This window comes from Erythrolamprus reginae, chromosome 2 (genome assembly GCF_031021105.1).
Source record: "Erythrolamprus reginae isolate rEryReg1 chromosome 2, rEryReg1.hap1, whole genome shotgun sequence".
Taxonomy (NCBI): Eukaryota; Metazoa; Chordata; class Lepidosauria; order Squamata; family Dipsadidae; genus Erythrolamprus; species Erythrolamprus reginae.
In genome coordinates, this window is record NC_091951.1 from 183,599,598 (window position 1) to 183,619,465 (window position 19,868).

General features: G+C 42.1%; 1 protein-coding gene across 2 annotated transcripts in view; it reads left to right on the forward strand.

Moving 5' to 3' along the window:
* The first annotated feature begins 6,422 nt into the window (after positions 1 to 6,422).
* POU6F1 (POU class 6 homeobox 1) overlaps positions 6,423 to 19,868 on the forward strand; it is a 42,399-nt gene continuing 28,953 nt past the window's right edge. Inside the window, exon 1 of one of the 2 annotated variants that reach the window (XM_070740714.1) lies at positions 6,423 to 6,799. The gene's annotated coding sequence lies outside the window, so the exon portion shown is untranslated. The remainder of the gene's footprint in view (positions 6,800 to 19,868) is intronic. The other variant, XM_070740713.1, reaches the window with a different exon arrangement.

Genomic DNA, 19,868 nt, shown 5'->3' on the forward strand with positions numbered 1-19,868 from the left:
CCTTTCTTCATTCATTTACTCAGAGCACAGCTTTGATCTGGTGTGCTTGTCCAATGTAAAACATGTAAGAGCTGAGGTGGTGAAGTGGGTAGAGTACAGTACTGCAGGTCACTAAAGCTGACTGGTAGATCTGCAGGTCAGCCGTTCAAATCTCATTACCAGCTCAAGGTTGACTCAACCTTCCATCCTTCCAAGGTGGGTAAAATGAGGACCTGGATTGTGGGGGCAATATTCTGGCTCTGTTAAAAAGTGCTATTGCTAACATGTAATAAATATTTTATTATTTATAATACTTTATTATATATGTAATAAATAGATAAATACTCTTATTATTTATTAAATACTCTTTGGCTCAAAGAACTCAACAATGATTTGTACTCTCATATGCCAAAGTACATTATAATTTTTAGAGGTTGACCAATGTACATTGCTGCCATTTCTTTGACAGAATGAAGCCCGCAACTTGATGTTTTGCAAAGGTCCCCAATTTAATCTCGGAATAGATACTGCCACTAAGCAGTTATAGTACAGTACTGAATTAGATGAAGAAAATGATGACTTAAATTACCAATATCCTTAATTTATGACCACAATTGGACCAGAATTTCCGTTGCTCAGTGCTGTTGTTAAATGAGTTGGGCTCAATTTTATGATCTTTCTCCCCCACTAATAGTGAAGTGAATCAGTGTAATTGTTAAAGAGAATCTTGTGCCTGTTAAGTGAAAGAGGCTTCGTTCATTGACTTTGCTTCTCTGAAGCTGGCTAGGAAAGTCGTCACAAGATCTTGGGATGCTGCCACCATGATAAATGCATGCCATGTGCCAAGGACCCACGGGGCAGAGGTAGGTTGCTCCTGGTTCATACCAGTTCTATAGAACCGGTAGTGGGAATTTCCCCGCACTCACCGAACTGGGAACAATCACCAGTTGGCCGTACCCCGGAACCGGCTCTAGTGGCGATGCTGTAGGCACGCTGCCATCTTGTTTTTGGCTTCTACGCGCACATAGAAGCTGTTTATTGCTTCTGCGCTTTGGGGCACTGCGCATGCATACACGCCCACGCGGTGTGGGAAGCAAATCGACGGCAAGGTAAGATAGAATCCACCCCTGCCATGGGGATGTTGCAATGGTCATAAATACAAGGAGTCTACGGAGAGGGGCGGCATACAAATCTAATAAATAAATAAATAAATAAATAAAGGACTGGTCATAAGTCACTTTTTTCAGTTCCACTGTGCCTTTGAATGGTCACTAAAGGAATAGTTGTAGGTCATAAGTGGAGGACTATTTGAATATGCAAATACTTTTATTCATTTATTTCTCTATCCTGAGAAAGCTTGAATGGTTCTCTGTTAAGCTAGCCCTCCCACGACGACCTGTTTCTGAGTCATATCTGGAATACAAAATCCTAATCAAGTTTTTCCTGCAAGTTATCATACATTGTTTCTTTTGCTGACTTACAAAAATTGAGGCAATCATCTTTTCTTGCCACTAAATTCCAAAATAAAGTTTATGATTTAAGTCCTTTAGAATCGCAGAATGACAGATAGATAAGCAGTATAAAAAAATAACCTGAGTGGTGGTTTCTGTGGGTAGAAATGTGAAGGAATGTAGACCTGATCTTGGGAATGAGGAAGAAATGAGCCAACCCTTGAGGGATTTTGGAGAAAATCTGACTCCATTCTGAGAGAGAGGAAAGCATGAGGAAGACACTCAAAATAACCCTGCCTTGATTTTGTTCAATATAAAGTGGGCAAGAGGAAATCTCTGAAGGACTTTTAAACTTCTGTTGTTCTACCCCATTGTTATACTGGTAATCCTCGATTTACAACAGTACATTTAGTGACCATTCAAAATTACAAAAGCACTGAAAAAATGACTTATGGCCATTTTTCATGCTTACAACCATTGTAGCAGATCAATTCATCAAAATTTGAGCGCTTGGCAAATAATTCATATTTAGGATGGCTGCAGTGTTTCCAGAGTCATGTGATCACCTTTTGCAACTGTCTGACAAGGGAAAGCCAGATTTACTTAACAATTGTGGCAAGGAAAGTCACAAAATAGGGCAAAATTCATTTAATAATTGTTTCGCTTAACACCAGAAATTAGTTGTAAGTCAAGGACTACCTATAAAGCACATTCTTGGAATCACTGGCAAATCTGTCCCTTGATTTGGACTGCCTTGAAGGGCTGATATGTCATGTAAAAGACAATTTGCCATTGAAAAAGACAGATTATTGTTTCCCCGAGACACCAGAATTATCTACTTTTATCAAGCAAACTTCAAGGCAGTCCTATACTGATCTGTTTGCCTGTCTTTTTTTTTCTTTCTCTCTCTCTCTCCTTCTTTCCTTCCTCCCTCCCTCCCTTCCCTTTTTTTCCTCTTCTCTTTTACTGAATTGTTAGGCTGGGCTTTTCGTTAACAGCCCCCAGTGAAAGAGGAATGCAAAGTCAAACACACACACGCTGGCTCAGAAGAAATAAAAGTAGTTTATCTGAAAGTGTTAAAAGCACACACGTTTAAGCAGAGTCAAATTTCTCTCACCCAGATACCAGTCCTGGAATGCAGTCAAAAGCAGGAACAAAAGATAGCAATTAAGGCAGCTGTGATTCTGCACAGCTCCCCTTTCTTTGAGTCCACAAGAGTTAACTGTGAATTGTCCAAATAGTCAACAGAATTCCTGGAATAGTCCAAACCTTGGCAATGATCCTTCTCCAAATGAATAAACGCCCACATGCGCACTTCCCAATGCCCATAATTTATCATCAACCCCATTAATCTAATTGCCTCAGCAACAGGTGTTCTCCCTTATCTCCAACGATACCTGCGCAGTTGGTCCCTTCTAGCCATGAGCCTGTGCATATGGGCCTCTATCCACCAATCCTCCTTCGAGTCTGACGTCTCACTAATGGGGCCATTAACTAATGGGGTGGCTGCACCCATCTCTCCGTCTGATTCTGCTTCTCCATCGTCTGACCTTGGCAATGAATCTTCACTATCAGACGCTGTTGTGAACCTGAGGATTCCCCTAAACCAGAGGTCCCCAACCTTTTTTGCACCAGGGACCGGCTTTCAGCTAGACCAGTTTTCCATGGCCCGGTGGGGGGGGGGAGCTAGCTGTCAGCGGCGCCGTAAAAGTGGCGATCAAGAGAGGAATGGGTGAATGAATGGACGGAGGGTGGGAAGGAAGGAAGGAAAGAGGGAAGGTACAGGAACAGAAGAAGGGTGCAAAGAAGCAAAGAAAGGTGTGAAAGGGGAGAGTAAGAGAGGAAGGAGTGAAAGAAGGGAATGAGGGAGGAAAGAAGGGAGGAAGGAAAAGGAAAGCAAGAAATGGAGGGAGGAAAGGAAGGGAGGAAAGGAAGGAAGGAAGGAAGAAAGAAGGAAAGAGGGAAGGTACAGGAACAGAGGAAGGAAGCAAGGAAACTTATGAAAGGGGAGAGTAAGAGAGGAAGGACTGGAGGGAGGGAGGGAAGAAGGTAGGAAGGAGAAAGAAAAGAAATAGAGGAAGGAAAGGTAAAAGAGAGAAAGAAAAAGAGCAAGAAAGAAAGAAAGAAAGAAAGAGAAAGAAAGAAAGAAAGAAAGAAAGGCAACTTCAAAGAAAGGCTCACTGAGCATCTCTCACTCTCTCTCTCTTTCTATCCCTCTTTCTTTCTCTTCCTTTCTCTCTCTCCTATTCCTTTATCTCCTCTTTCTCTCCCCCCTCTCTCCCCCTTTCCCTCTCTCTTTCTCTCTCCCTCTCTTGCTATCTCTCCCCCCTTTCCCTCTCTTTCTCCCTCTCTTTCTCTCTCTCCCCCCTCTCTCTTTCTCTCTCTCTCCCCCTCTTTCTCTCTCTTCTTCTCACTTTCTCTCTCTTGTTTTCTTTCTGTCTCTTTTGCTTTCTCTCTCTCTCTCTTTCTCTCTTGTTTTGTTTCTCACGCTCTTTCTCTCTCTTGTTCTCTCTCTCTTGCTATCTCTTTCTCTCCCCCCCTTTCTCTCACTCTCTCTTTCTCACTTTCTCTCTATCTTGCTGTCTGTTGCTTTCACTCACTCTCGTTCTCTCTCCGTTCTTCTCAGCGGTGACGCGCGCACGCCCTGCCCGCCTCACATTTGCCGAGAGGACTTTCGCCCCGGGCTCTCAGCAAGGGGGTTTGCATGAGAGGCGGGGCCGGCGGAAGGTGATATTCAATGTCGGGGGCGCACGGGCGGTTTTGCGCACGCTCCCTATCTCCCTGCTAGCCCACTCGGAATACGTATTCAAAATAAGAAAAGCCTTTGCCGGCGAAGGCTTTTCTTATTTTGAATACAGTATTCCGAGTGGGCTAGCAGGGAGATAGGGAGCGCGCACAAAACCGCCCGTGCGCCCCCGACATTGAATATCACCTTCCGCCGGCCCCGCCTCTCATGCAGTCCCCTTGCTGAGAGCCCGGGGCGAAAGTCCTCTCGGCAAATGTGAGGCGGGCAGGGCGTGCGTTCCGGGTGCGGGAGGAGCTGCGGTGAAAGGCAGGAGGTGGCAGAGGAGCAGAGGGGGCAAATCGGGCGGGCGGTGGGCAGCGCGGAAAGGCCGAGGGGGCCCTGGCGCCGCGGACCGGCTGAAAACCCCCAACGGCCCGGTGCCGGTCCGCGGACCGGCGGTTGGAGACCCCTGCCCTAAACCAACGTCCAAATTCCCCCTTGCAGGAGCTGGCCCAGAGCCAACCACAACACTGAACCTATAGGCATTTTTTTTTGTACTGAATTGCCAACCATCTCTCAATGTAAATCAATCATGTAGTGTATCTGTAGCAGTGGAAATGCTCAGGCATGGAAGAACTGAATTTTGCTTAAGATACAAACCTTTGCTGGAGAATGAATCCTGGCAGCATACTATCTGCATTCTTTTTTTTTTAACCCTCCTACAGAATGGGAGATACTTTTAGACTAGACTACCCTACACCACTACTGGATTTCTGCTTTAATTCTCTAGGTCGGGGTAGGCAAAGTTGGCTCTTCTATGACATTTTATTTATTTATTTATTTATTCATTCATTCATTCGTTTATTCATTTATTTATTCATTAATTCATTAGATTTATATGCATGTGGACTTCAACTCCCAGAATTCCTGAGCTAGCATGAATGGCTCAGGAATTCTGGGAGTTGAAGTCCTCAAGTCATAGAAGAGCCAACTTTGTCTACCCCTGTTCTAGATCATTGCAGTTTGTTTTACCTGTCTTTTGTCAGGCGGACTGACAAAGTTGAACTTAAAAAAAAAAAATCAACCAGACCACCTCCAAAAGCATTTGGCAGGATTGGGGGGGGGGGGGGGGGGGATCAGACCTGCCTTTATAAGTACATTTCAGTCTAAAGCTGAGGGAAAAGTGATTTAGACAGCATTAAAAACACACACTATAAAATGAGACCAACTCTACAAATGGTTAGCAAAGAGAAACATACAAAATTTAATAATATAGAAACAAAAAGCAATTTAAAAACTGAAGTAACAATGTAAATGACACGTAACAACATAAATATGTAAACAGTGAACAGTACAAAAATTTTAGTATAGAGAATTATATAAAATATTAGTAAGATATGTTAGAAATGTTAAAGAAAGGTTGTAAATATTTAAGTTTTTGTTAATGCATTTAGCTCCAGAAACAACTTCTTATAAGAGCAGGGCTGTATAGCACCCCTATATATACTGCTCAAAAAATAAAGGGAACACTCAAATAACACATCCCAGATCTGAATAAATGAAATATTCTCATTGAATACTTTGTTCGGTACAAAGTTGAATGTGCACAACAGCATGTGAAATTGATTGTCAATCAGTGTTGCTTCCTAAGTGGACAGTTTGATTTCACAGAAGTTTGATTTACTTGGGATTATATTGTGTTTATTTTTATTTTATTTTATTTATTTGTTTTGTCAAGTACATATTGGAGATATGTAGATATATAATAATATTCATATACATGATACTAGAAAAAAATAAAAATAAACATTAGATATAAGAATATTAATATACGCACTAGTAAAAATGAAAAAGAAACTTTAGGACGGGACGGAAGGCACAGTGTTGTTTTAAGTGTTCCCTTTATTTTTTTTGTGCAGTGTACATTCTGTTTGTTTCTGTTTTGTGTTATCTTAAAAAAAGAATATTTTTTAGAAAAACCACACATTCCTGAAACACCTTCACTTTGGGCACCTTCCACCACCCACCCACTTTCTATGATTTGATACGAAATTAAGAGGGGGGAAAGGGAGGGAGAGAAAAAAAGAAGAAGAAATATATTATATATGCACATGAAGCCTCCCTCGCATTGAAGAGTTGTGGGTGGGGAAATGGGACGGGCGGGAGGGGAAGCCGGCTGAAAAGGGGAGGGGGCTCTCCGCTCCCCCTAGCGGCAGCCTCGGGGGTATGCAGGATGCGGCAAAGGCCTTTGCATAAATTATGTTCATGACGCAGCAGCTAAAAAAATCCCGAGTATCAAAATCTGCCCCTGCCTTCCAGCCTCCCCCACCCCCAGGCGGGGCAACAGCTTCTCTGGCTCTACCTGGAGATGGGGAGGGGGCATCCCTGATTGCAAATCTTCGGGGGCTGCGCTTCCAAGTAGGATTTGAGGCCGGCTGGGCCTGGGAGGGAGCGCTGCCCCCCTCCCTCCCTTTTTTTCCTGTGTGTATGCAGCAACCTTCGCTCCAACTGCTGTGAGATGAATTTTTAATCATTTCCAAGGAAAGGAGAGGGAAAAAACGTGTGGGGAGGGGGGGGAAGATCGGCTCGGCGGAGCCCCAGCCCGGGCTGGGGGGCAAGTCTTCTCTCTCCCGGCGGCACAGCGGTGAGTGGGGGGGTGCCGCGGGCCGGTGTAGCGTGCACCGGGAGGCGGGAGGGGGGGAACCCGGTTCGGTGAATATGCAATGGTCTTAATTAGCATAATTTATATATTTATGATAAAGAGAGAGTGAGAGAAAACAGGGAACGAGGAAGACGGGGGTTGGGACAACGTTATGTCATCTGTGGAAAGATTAATTTTTTGGGGGGAGGGTTCCCGATTGGGGAGGGGGGCTTAATGGAGGGGACTTAAGCCGAGGGAGTCCGATGGATTGAACGGGATATTTGGGAAGTTGGTGCTCAGACAGAAGTGGGTCTTGCGGGGGGTAGGTGGGAGGAGGGGGCGTCTTCCCCACCCAAATAAATGGGGTGGGGGCGGTTTTGAAATCGAGCTCCGAAGGACGATAAGCAACGGAGCCTGGCGGGACCGGGACGGGCTGCTTTTAAGCGAGGGAGGTGTTGGAGGAAGGCTTGGGAACGGTGGGGAACCTGAGGGAAAGGAACTGGGTTAGTCTGCCAGGGGAGGATGGCAACGGGCTGTAGGGGAGGCAGTGGGCGCGAATGGGGCGGGGGGGAGGAAAGAAAAGGCGCCGTTTCTGGGTATTCAGAAAAAACGGAACCGTCGGGGAAAACGACCCGTTTTTTGGGGGGGAGGGTTAGTTGGGACGAATGGGGAGGCGTGGGGGGGAAGCCTTCGGTGGGGAGTGAGCGGGAACTGGATCGTGCCTCCCTGTCAGGATGTGGGTCGGGGGGGGGACCACTTGAGGGAAGGTCGTGCCATCCTGAGGCGCGGGATGAAGGGCTGTTCGCCTGAAGGGCGCGTGTTTTTCCCCTCCCCTAGCTTCCCCTGGGAGTTGGGAGAGTTGAGCGTTGGGGACGATTGCCGGGGGGAAATGGGTGGGCAAAAGGCTGTGTTGGGCGAGGGCTTGACCCGGGCGGGGTAAGGAGATGCGAAACGGGGGTTTCGCAGCCCGAAGTGTCTGTGTGTGGTGGGGGTGCGCTGACGTTGAGGCAGGTGGGGGGGAAAAGAACGGGACTTCCTCCCCAAACGAGAAAGGAGAGCGAGGCTGAGCCGGGCTGCGGATGGGGTGGAGGGGCGGGCGGCGAACCACAAAGAGGAGAAATTCAGGGAGTTTCGTGAGGGCTCGGCGCGAACTGCGCGGGAAAGAAGAAACTCGTCGGAGCCCGAGCGAAGCTGGAGCTTTTTATTTTATTTTCTTTTATTATTTTATTAATTAATTAATTAATTTATTTATTCCAATACACAATGAGAGTTTTAGTGGGTATATATACATAGTTATATAGGAGATACTCATAGTAAAATATATCTATGAAAGAATAGAAGAAGAGATATAGGAATAGAAGAAGGGTATAGGAGAGCAATAGGATAGGGGACGGAAGGCACTCTAGTGCACTTGTACTTTGTACTTTCTATTCAGCGCCCTAAACACAGAATACGAGAAAATTCGAGAAAAGCGAAAAACTGCCAGCAAAACCGAGACCTGCTCCCTGTGTGAAGGCAAAGGTGAATCCATTTATTGGGACTCATATCTTTAAAATCCGACCCCCTTGGAGGGTCTTGTGCAGATGGATTGATGGTCATTACAGGGCATAGGTAGGTAGGCAGACAGGCAGACACACAGAGAGACAGATACAGTGAGGGAGAGGAGAGAGAAAAGACAGACAGACAGATAGATATGGAGACCAAAATAGTTAGAAAAGCAAAGGTGTCCTAGCCCTGTTTCTAGTTTAGGAAAAAAGTCTGTGTGTTTTCCCTTGGGCTATTTATAAATTTAGAATCCGAGCTCCCAAATGTTTTATTAGCTATAACAGAGGAGCAGCGGTGCATCTGTCTATTCAGGAAGCCCCATCGACTTGCAATGGGGGCCATAGCTATGTGATTGTAGCCTTCAAAGCATCAGGGCTGTAGGAGGGGGGAAGACAGAGGGTAGGGGGGGATTGAAAAGTGACATCTGGTGATGTTTTTCAATTGTAGCACTGGGGCAAAAAAAATAAAGGGTAACTGCTCCATATTTTATTTCCTTTTTTCTCTCCAGTCTGTTGCTAATACAGTAAGTAGTAGCTTTTATCAGATGATACACGTTTGCAGCAAATAATCAGATATGTCTGCTCCCGTGTTTATCCCTTCACCTACTAATGCCTAAAAATCTTTGAAAGCTGTAGAATGTAGATCTTTCATTCAGTCACATAATGGTTAGCCTTGAAATCATTGCTGTGAAATCTGAAATTAAGGAATGAGGAGATCAAGGCCAAAGGGCACAAATTCCACAACAGCTTCTCAACACCCTTTGCCTCCCTGATTCCTCTACATTTTACAGACTTATCAACAAACTAATGACCTGAATGTTAAACGTTAAATGTAAAAGCAAAATATGATCCATATTGTTTCTATCCATACTGTCCTCAACAGCTTCACTCTAAACATTGTGTTGCATAGCAATCCAGATTTGGAGAGAAACCTCCAATAACCTTCCCTCTGAAATACCGGTTCTCCTGTATTATTTATAATTTTGTGAGTGCCCGCCTATAATCTCAAGAAGTACAAGGAAGACACGATCCTCTGATTAAGAACTGGACTAAAAGATTGTAAAAAAGAATGCTTGAAAAGGATTGTTACATGAGCATGGGTTAAACGTGTATACATTTTGACAGGTATCTGCTATCTAAAGCATTAGGTATAGAAAACTCTATAAAATAAGATCAGGTAATACCGGTGTAGCTGGAGGTGTCCTATATAGGAAATTTGGATGAATCATTGAGTTATTGTTGATTATGACAGTTTCTTGTCTTCATCCATGAACTATTCATAACAAATATTTCAAACCAAAATCTTTATTTTGGTCATGGACCAACATAGCAACAAAATGTGATAATTAGAGCTAATCATTTTCAAATTTTATGTGATAACTGTTCTAAAAATAATCCTATTGAGCAGGAAATGAAGAGATGTGGCAGCATTGCTTTAGTGCCTGCTGAATTATTCTATCCACAGTCCTCTTAATGGGATTTGAGAGGCACTGTTTGTGCAATAGATGTTCACACATGCTCAGATAGCTGGTGATAGACAGTACATTTCTGGTCTATAAGAGACTCCATAATGAAGTGATGAGATATAGTAAGTATATATATAAATGCTATTGTGTAACATGGGGTCCCCAACCCCTGTTGGGAACTGGGTCATGCAAGTGGCGGATGAGTGGGAAAAACTCCATTTTCACAAGCAATGGGCGAGCACACACGCACGCTGCTTGTACAGGACCATTTTATCTTCCACCACCACCACTTGTGCTAACTGTGAAACAATAATTACAGGAAACTTCTGAAATGGTAATTTTTGCTATTTGTTGAACCAGAAGGAAGCAAAGTAATAAATATCTACTAAAGTAGATGATGTTTATGCTTTACATCAAAGGGATGCAGTGTTACATCCTATTAAACAAATGTACACAATAAAATGGCAGTTTTATTTTGGTGCAGGACGTTTCTTCTGTTTTTGACTAAATGTGAGTCATGTTTATGACAATCTCCAGATATAGCATTCATAATATTTCATTATTTCTGGCAGAATAATTTTACCTCTTATATAGAACATTATTTTCCTATTGCAATGTAGAATAAAACAATAATTTTATGCTGTATAAATACAGTATATTTAACTTTAATTGGAATCCCCTACCTCTGTCTCTCATAACAGGATGGCAATCCAATTTTAAATTAAGTGGAATCACTTAATTCCACCTGATACAGTAGGTTCATATTTTGGTAGTTGGACTGATTTGCTCTGGATCTCAAGAAGTCAAAAATAGTAATAAAATAATTGGAATCAATCATTAGCCTAACATAGTGTTTCTCAAATAGTGGGGCAGGCCCCCTTGGAAGGACGTGGAAGGGCGCGTGACCCCAGGGAATGTGCTTTTTCTTGCTGCAGGGAGTAGGGGGGCTTTTTGCACCGAACAATAGCACACAGCACAGAGCAGGAGATATGCAGATAAACCCTTAAGAGACACCATGGAAAAATATTTAACAGGGATAAAAAGAAAGTAGGAAAGAGACAGAAATAATGAAACAAACGTAAGCCTCCCGAAAGCTAAGCCGAGGAAATATGATGAAACATATGTAGCTCTTGGCTTCACTGTGACTAGGGTGGGAGACAAGGAAAGACGGTATGTTTACTGTGTCTAAAAATGTTGGCAGAAGATAGCATGAAGCCAAATAAATTAAGGTGTTACTTAAACATATTACACCCCAATCACGCTGCTTGAGTTTTTACAACGAAAACGTGCTGAATATTGCAAGCAATCGTCCCAGTGGAGAGTGCAGTGGGGGGGGAATGTTTATTTCTTCCTGGGGGGGTGTAACAGAAAATAACTGAAAAACTGGCTTAAATGTAAACATAACATGATTGGTTTGATTTTAGTTTAATGTTTTATGCAAAGAAATCTACAATGGCTTATAAGTGTTGGCAAATCCAGTTTATTCCAATTTATTCCAAATATGCAAATCATGGTTAAGAAAACTATTGCTTAGTGTTATGTATGTGAAACTGCCGCATCACGTGTACAGATAATGTTTTGAAGCTAGGATTTGAAACAGATGTGTTTTCTTCTAGCTCATGACATACCTGCACATTGGAACCATTTGCCTACTGCAATTTATTTGCATTTTGAGTGCGAACATATTGGGTTATTGCCATAGATCAGTGATGGCGAACCTTTTTTTCCTCGGGTGCCGAAATAGTGTGTGTGCGCGCTATTGCTCATGCGTGAATGCTGATGCCCATAATTCAATGCCTGAGCAGGGTGAAAACAGCTTCCCCTGCCACCTAGAGCTCCTCCAGAGGTCGGAAATGGCCTGTTTCCCAACTTCTGGTGGGCCCAGTAAGCGTGTGTTTCGCCGTCTCCAGGTCCCAAAGGCTTCTCTGAGGCCGGGGGAGGGTAAAAGCACCCTCCCCCATCACCCAAGAGGCTCTCAGGAAGCCAAAAATGCCCTCTCAGAGCCTCTGTGCGAGCCAAAAATCAGCTGACTGGCACAGACATGCACATTGGAACTGAGCTAAGGAAACAGCTCGCGTGCCAGCAAATATGGCTCCGCGTGCCACCTGTGGCACCCATGCAATAGGTTCGCCATCACTGCCATAGATCATCATGCTTCACTAGGAGACCAGTAAGATGCTGCATCCTATTTTTATTTAGGAACATTTTGCTGACTGCAGCTTAAATTATCTAGTTTAGATGTATGGTCCAGTGTGTGGCTGTCATTAGTAACTTAGTTTTCTTTTAGGAACAGTGTAATTGAACTAAGTCTCTAGCTGAGATGACATATTTATAGTTTGGGATGATATTCCTCCCACCCACCCCATGCCCTCCCAACAGTTTTAAGCAAATTCTCTGCTGCCTGTGTATTTTGTAAATGTATTGTTAGAGACTCCACCAGTAAAAGCTCTTCTAAGCTGGATATCCCAGCACAGTCTTTCCAAGGATAAGAATGAGTCACCTTAAATAATTATGGAAAATTGGGATATTGAGAGCATCAGATGTGATCAAAAAGCTGCATCAGCAGGAGTCACTACATTTCTCATTGTTTTCAGGGATTTTAAAATCACCTATAACAAGCATGAGGTCATTCCCCCCACCCCCTTATTTCTTCGTTTGTTTATTTTTTCCACTCACATTCTGGATTCCAAGCATGAAATGCACAGTATCTGGTATGCTGTGCAGAGCACGTTTACAGGATAAATGTAGGTTTTAAAATAATCCTTCCAGCTATCTCTCCCAAAAGCCTGCTGGGGAGTACCTGCCAATATTTTAAAATACAAGAAAAGCAAGATTTAGGGCACTTGCAAATGGAGAATTTCAGAAATGGATACGTCAGCTTTCTGATCTCAGCTTTTCTGATTAAATATTAAAGCTGCTGATTATCACATAAAACCAATCAAGCTGTTTAAAGGTTGCAGCCCTTTGTAGTCAATACCCACAAAGGGTTGTTGCATTTTTGTTTTTGATTTTTTGGTCTTATCTGGGTGAAACTGCATAGTCTCGAGAAAAATGCCCTCTGCATTGTCTCCCTCTTTCTCTACACATTGCCACTATTTTCCACTTGCCTAACCATTAAGGAGGAGTGTTAAACAAGTATACTCTTTCTCCCTTGCTCTGTGAGTGTTTCTGGTCTCAGGTGAACAAGTAGTAAAACAAGAATGAGGACAACTGAAGAATTAAGAGCCTCTGTGGTGGTTTTCCCTGCTGCAGGCCTTTTAGTTCCATTGGAACTATAAATATTACCATCCAGTTTGGAGGAGGCAGAGAAATTACGGTCAATATCATTTGAAAGGCCCCAAACACTTCTCTGTGGAGAATCCCCATTAGAGCCCAAGATGCTGGAGGGGGAAGGGGAGGAAAACAAAGTATTTAAATGTACTGTAGTTATAATACAGTTTTGTCCACATCTATGCTTGAAGCTGGGACCTTGCTCAGCATGAAATTGGGATGTTACCCAATTTATATATAAATGCTGTAGACGTCAGTCTTGGCCCGCCAGAAAAAAAAAAGGATATTAATTAGAACTTTCAAGATTTCCTGGATATCAGTTGCACAGAAAAACCAAGGGAACAAACGCAAGGAACATTTGTTATTTATTTCCTATTTTTATTATTTTTACAAATAACTCAAGACAGTGAACATCTCCAGCACAGCTTCTTCTTCCTGTTTTCCCCACAACAACCACAATCCTATGATGTGAGTTGGGCTGAGAAAGAATTGACTGGTCCAACATCACCCAGCTGGTTTTCATGGCCAAGGTGGGACTTGAACTCATGGCCTCTTTCTTTCTAGTCCACTGTCTAAATTGCTAGACTAAACTGCCTGTCTAAAAATATCTTCACTTGCAATTTAATCTAAACTTGAAAAGAGATCCTTTCTGTACCTCCCCTACAGAGCACATTCCCCACATTTTTTTCACAAATATGTTTCCGAGACCTTGGGCTCTACTGCTCTGTTGTTTTTCCTTGTTTCTGAAAACATAATGTGTAAATAAATGTGCAACCAAAATCACCATCCAATCTTGCTTCATACGCTTCCAAATTGGAGAACCATTTCTGTATAGGGATAATCTGCAATCTGCCTACAGGCCAGTTCTTTTAGGATTAGAGAACTAGGACACTAGGACAGTTTTCCAATAATATATTTCTTATCTGTGGTAGAATAAAGATAAGATTCTCCCTGGGATGCTATCTGGGACAGTTTCGTGTCTGACTCATCAGCACTTGTAATTAAACTTGGTAATTATGTTCACCATGAGATTTGGAGTGTTGCAAATCCATCCTCTTCGTCTCTCTTTTAATTTTGCACATTTTCAATTCTTTGTCACCATCTGCCGTGAAATGGCTGTGGTTTTTGTTGTTGTTGTTTTGCAGTGCACACATAACATGGCCATCTGGGCAAAAACAATTGCCCCATCAATTGCAGAAATGTATGGAAAAGCAAAATGCTACGACATGTTAGTGGAATATCGGCTAAATGAAATCCAGCCCACTTGTGAACATGCACAGAGCTTGACATTATGAAATGTCTATTTTAATAGCGTCTCTTGCTAATTGGTCTCTGCACGGCATCAAAAAAAAATAGCTCTCTGCTTGACTGTGTCCCACTGGGAGGACCTGAGAAGATCTGAGTTTCTTTGCAAATGATAAATATCCTACCACGGCTGGCTTCAGATTTTTCATCATTTTTGCATGCAAAGAGTCTAAAAGTAATACTTTGATTTGACTTGTTGTCACCACAGCTTTGTGTAATGAACCCTTTTGTAAGCCAGGGAAAGAGGATCTTCAAACACTACCACCATCACCTGAAACTTTCATGTGGAAACTACACATGCACTTATGCACCAGGGCTGGATTCTAACTCACCTTGCTACCAGTTTTCTTCCTCCTGCGTGCTCATGTGCAGTGCCAAAAAATCCAGGGGGGGGGGGAAAGCTGTAAACATGATGGTGACGGCATGCACACTGCCAGAAACTTGGCTTCTGCACATGCTCAGAAGACAATATTTTTTAAAAACTTCCAAAAAAAGATTGTGGCGCCCATGGACCAGCACCAACCAAATAGGGTCAGTGACATTACTAGCGATCGCTATCGATTCAAGTGAACCAGTCCAAACTGGGAGGAACCCGCCCCTGTTATGCACACATATACTGTAACTCCTCTGAGGCCTTCACACCTTCCAGCAATTTTTTCCCTCTGGAGAGGAAATGAAGACATATCTGAATGCTTATTGACCTTAACAGCAGAATGATTGAAGGCCTTTCAATGCTTTCCTCTTGTTTGATTCTCCCAGTGTTTAGGGGAGGCTACCTGCTCATAAGTTTCTGAGGGGCTCTTATTGTAAGGAGACAGATGTATGCTTTTATTCCCACTTGGGCCATGTCTCCCTCCATGTTTGCAATACAATCATTTACTTTGGAAGGAACTCTTACCAACTTCTAGTTATACTGATCTATACTAAAGCAATTGCATTGATCACCAGGCCGTGCTAAAGAGATCTAGACTTCACTCTAGAGTTGCTAGAAGTAAATGGATACCAATCTTGTTTTTTATTTCATTTGTTAGTTTAATTAATTATTGCACATGCAATTTCATTATCTCTTCCTCATATATTTAATGATCCCCTTGTTATCATATTAAAGATTACACTTTGGAAGCAAGTTCTGGAGTGGCTCTGAGTACCACATCTGGTTGCAAATCGTGCTTAGCTCCTGTTCAATAGTACAAGACTGGCACTTGGTGAGGAGTTACAAACTTTATGGTATGAGACAAGCCTTAAAAGCTGCCTCATCTTCCTCAGTTGAAAGGATTTCTAGTCCATTCTCTTGATGGACTTCTTATCTTTAGAAGAAAGAAAACGAAGTAGACAACAAACTGAATTATTTCTAGATTCAAGCGATACTGTGGGTTGCAATTTCTTCTGTTCATACTGAGCAGAATGGACCGGAATCCATCATCCCCAGGTTTTTAAAGATTCCCTCAATTTGGATTCAACTTCTGTTGTTCCATTACCAAAATATATGCTTACACAGATAGTTCTTGATATACAACTATAACCAAGCCTGCCCATTATGATGGTATGTCGTGACGGTCATAACTGACCCCATTTTTTTTTGCAGCAGCTGTTAAGCGAATGCAGTGGTCCTAGAATGGTTGTTAAGTGAATGGTTTGCTAGGGGTGTGGTTTTGATGAACATACGAAGTTACTGCCAGGTTTTGACAAAGTCATCACAAAATATGACCATGGGGTATTATAAATGGCTGTAAATGTTTTGCCAAGCACTCACAGTTTTGTCACATGACCATGGAGGGGGCCCAACTGTCGGAATTTTGAATTTGGGTCATAAGACCTTTTTTCAGACAGTCACTAACGGGCAAAATCTAGCAGGTTCTGGAGAACTGGCAGAGGAAATTTTGAGTAGTTCAGAGAACCACTAGCGGACATTTTTAGTTTGGAGAACCAACAAATACCATTTCTTGCTGGCACCAAATTAGTGTGGGAATGGAGATTTTGCAATACGTGGACTCCAGGAAGGACATCTTCGTGATGTCAAAGCTCCACCCCTGGAATTCCCTATTGGGATTCCCACCTCCGTTTGAGCCTCCTGACCGGCCGACAGATCTACTGCTCTTCTGCGAAGGTGACAGCCGGGCGGCGGTGCTTCTCGGCGTTCACCCGAACCCGAACTTTTGCCGAACTTCTGCATTCAGGAGAACGCTGAGAAGCCCCCTGGCTGTTTCGGAAGGTGACAGACGGGCAGTGGCTCTTCTCGGCATTCTCCTGAACCCGAACTTTTGCCGAACCTTTCGGGTTCAGCGTTCAGGAGAACGCTGAGAAGCGCCCATCTGTTTCATAAGGTGACAGCCGGGCGGCGGTGCCCAGTGGAGCGCCGTTTTTGTGATTTTAATTTTTTTTTGCTTGCACGCATTAATCGGTTTTACATTGTTTCCTATGGGAAACATTGTTTCGTCTTACGAATTTTTAACCTTACGAACCTCCTCCTGGAACCAATTAAGTTCGTAAGATGAGGTATCACTGTAGTCGTAATAGTAAGTATGTAGGCCTGTCTACCAGTATCTGTGTAGAAAATCTAATTAAAATAAGGACATTGTTCTAAGTTAACTAATGGTTTGAATTCTCCTTTCATGTAAAGCAGAGCTTACAGGATAATTATCTCTCTGCATTAATCTTTTCCCGTTCTTTTTCTTCATCTGAAATCCACTTAAGGAAGATGACACCAAAGAGATATCAAAGGCAGAGCAAGAAATGGAACATAGGAAAAGGGACAGCAAAGAGCTGGCATGTGGTTTATATATACGTATATATAGTTTGCATTGAGGGGTTGTAGGTTGGCCTAAGTGAATATGGAGGGGCTCTGCAGTTTTAATACATTCAAGTTTTACATAAAGCTCTCGGCCATATCCCAGTTTTGTTTTTTGTTTTTTTAAAGACAGGATGATATTTTCTTTTCTGCATTATAAGATTTCAAACTGCAGACAGTGGCAGATTTTCTGCACTTATAGCATAAGTAGGTAGAAGTAGATGTGACTGGGAAACAATGAAAATAGCATCTTAGTTGATAAAAAAAAATCTGAGGTTAAATTAACTCAGGAAATGACCATAAGTCTGAAAAATGACTTAACACAAGTCTCGGGACTTTGGAAAATGGGAGAAACAGAAGCTGTAAGTCTTAGAAATCTTCTGGGTAGGTAGCTCTGCTCTCATAAACCTAAGTTAGCATCTCTGTTTCAAATTTTTTCAAGAACCGTGAAGCTTGGAAATTGGAATTTAAGACCTCCTATATAGCTGTATTTTTTTTTTAAAAAAATCCACCTCCATGCATCAAGGAGTTGAATGCCATCCAGACAAACTAAATACGTGCATTTTTATACTCCTTATAAAAAATGAATCAAGTCTTTTTATAAAGACAATTACCTTTCCACAAGGCAGTATAGGGACTGTATGTGAGGTTGTTAAAACATTTGCAATGGAGTTCTCAGTCCAAAACAAGTAAATAGATACAGAGCCTGACACAAATAGAAATAATACAATTTGAGCTTTTGGAAGAAAGGTAGATGATGAGAAAGGAGATGTTGAGTTGTCCTCTAGACCAGTGTTTCCCAACCTTGGCAACTTGAAGAAATTTGGACTTCAACTCCCAGAATTCCCCAGCCAGCAAATGCTGGCTGGGGAATTCTAGGAGTTGAAGTCCAAATTTCTTCAAGTTGCCAAGGTTGGGGAACACTGCTGTAGACAGTAACTTGAAGAGTTTAAAATTCTGCAGAAGAATTTGAAGATCAGTGCAGATCAATGTTATTCAACCTTGATAACTTTAAGATATGCGGACTTCAACTCCCATAATTTCCCAGCCGGCATTACAGGATGTATTCACGTAATATGCTTACCCTGAATTAATTTAACTGTACAATGGCTGCCCAAGGGATCAAGTTAATCTTCAGTAGAGGACTTCCATAGATGGCCAATATGCATCTCTTATGGATGCTCCCATTCTGGATTACCTGTATTACAAACTGAGTTAAGTGACCTACAGAGCGCTTTCAAACTGTTTCAGTTTGTTTCAGTAGTCCAGCTGGCTGAATGCTGATGTATTTCAACCCTCTGTTGGTCTTCCACTGCTTTCTTTTTTCCTTTGATTTATAACTTTCGTTTTCTGTATGGAAACAGGGCATGCTTGTGGATGATGAAGTATTTTTCATCGGCTTTACATTGGACAATTTTTTTTCATCTTTTTAATTTACAAAATATTTTGAGTTTATTCCTTTTTAATTTTTATTTTAATATCCAGAAAATACCTTTATTTGTTTATTTGTTTATTGGATTTGTATGCCCCCCCTCTCCGTAGACTCGGGGCGGCTAACAACAGTGATAAAAAACAGCATGTAACAATCCAATACTAAAATAACTAAAAAAACACCTTATTATAAAACCAAACATATACAAACATACCATGCATAAATTGTAAAGGCCTAGGGGGAAAGAATATTTCAGTTCCCCCATGCCTGATGGCAGAGGTGGGTTTTAAGAAGCTTACGAAAGGCGAGGAGGGTGGGGGCAATTCTAATCTCTGGGGGGAGTTGGTTCCAAAGGGCCGGGGCCGCCACAGAGAAGGCTCTTCCCCTGGGTCCCGCCACCTTTCCTGTTTCCTTCTTCTTCAGGCTCCTTATTCTCTGGTTGAGCTTCATAGAGCAACAATGTTTCAGGGTACAGACAAGCAGTGCCAGAAATCTGAGAAAAGATCTTTTGGCAACATGAGCTTTTAATTGAAAGCTTTTTTTAAAAAGTTTGATGGTGTGATAATAATCTTGAAAAATATCCGGAGGCATCTAGCTTTGGAGAAATTTGATTTGGAAGCTGTAGTGTAGACCAGAGAGATATCAACTGTATAGATGGGGAGCTAAGTTGATTCCATACATCTATCTGAACTTCAAATCTGTATTTATTTACAATAGCAGAAGCCTGGCACAGAAAAGTGACAAATTGCTTTTTCTTAGCAGGACAGGAGAGATTAGGGAATGGATTTATGACTCTTAATTGCAAGCCACTTTTATCTGGATAGTGCTGTAGAGATTGAATGCATTATATTTAATTATGCAACAACTGATAAGAAAAGGTATCAAAAACATGTGGATATTTGATGCAGGATGAATTACTTTTCACTTTTGGGAAGATTTGGGATATTCTGTGCTAAATTTTCTATGAATTGATTACAGTAACATTTTGTTAACAGAGAGCTTTGAAACTCTAATTTTGTCCTTTTTGTTCTTATTCTTCTCCCTGTTAACTATTTTGTCTTTCATGTAGTATTTAGATGACAGGTCAATAGCTTTATATAGCTTTATTAGTTGTTTAAAAAATTGGGGGGGGAGATGTTTCGCAAGGGGTGGGAACTAATATTGTAGCAATGTATTAATGAGTATTCAACCAGGGAAAATTATATGTAAATACTGTATATGTTGGGGATTTTTCTTTTTTCTTTTTTTAATGTGTTGCATGAGTTGT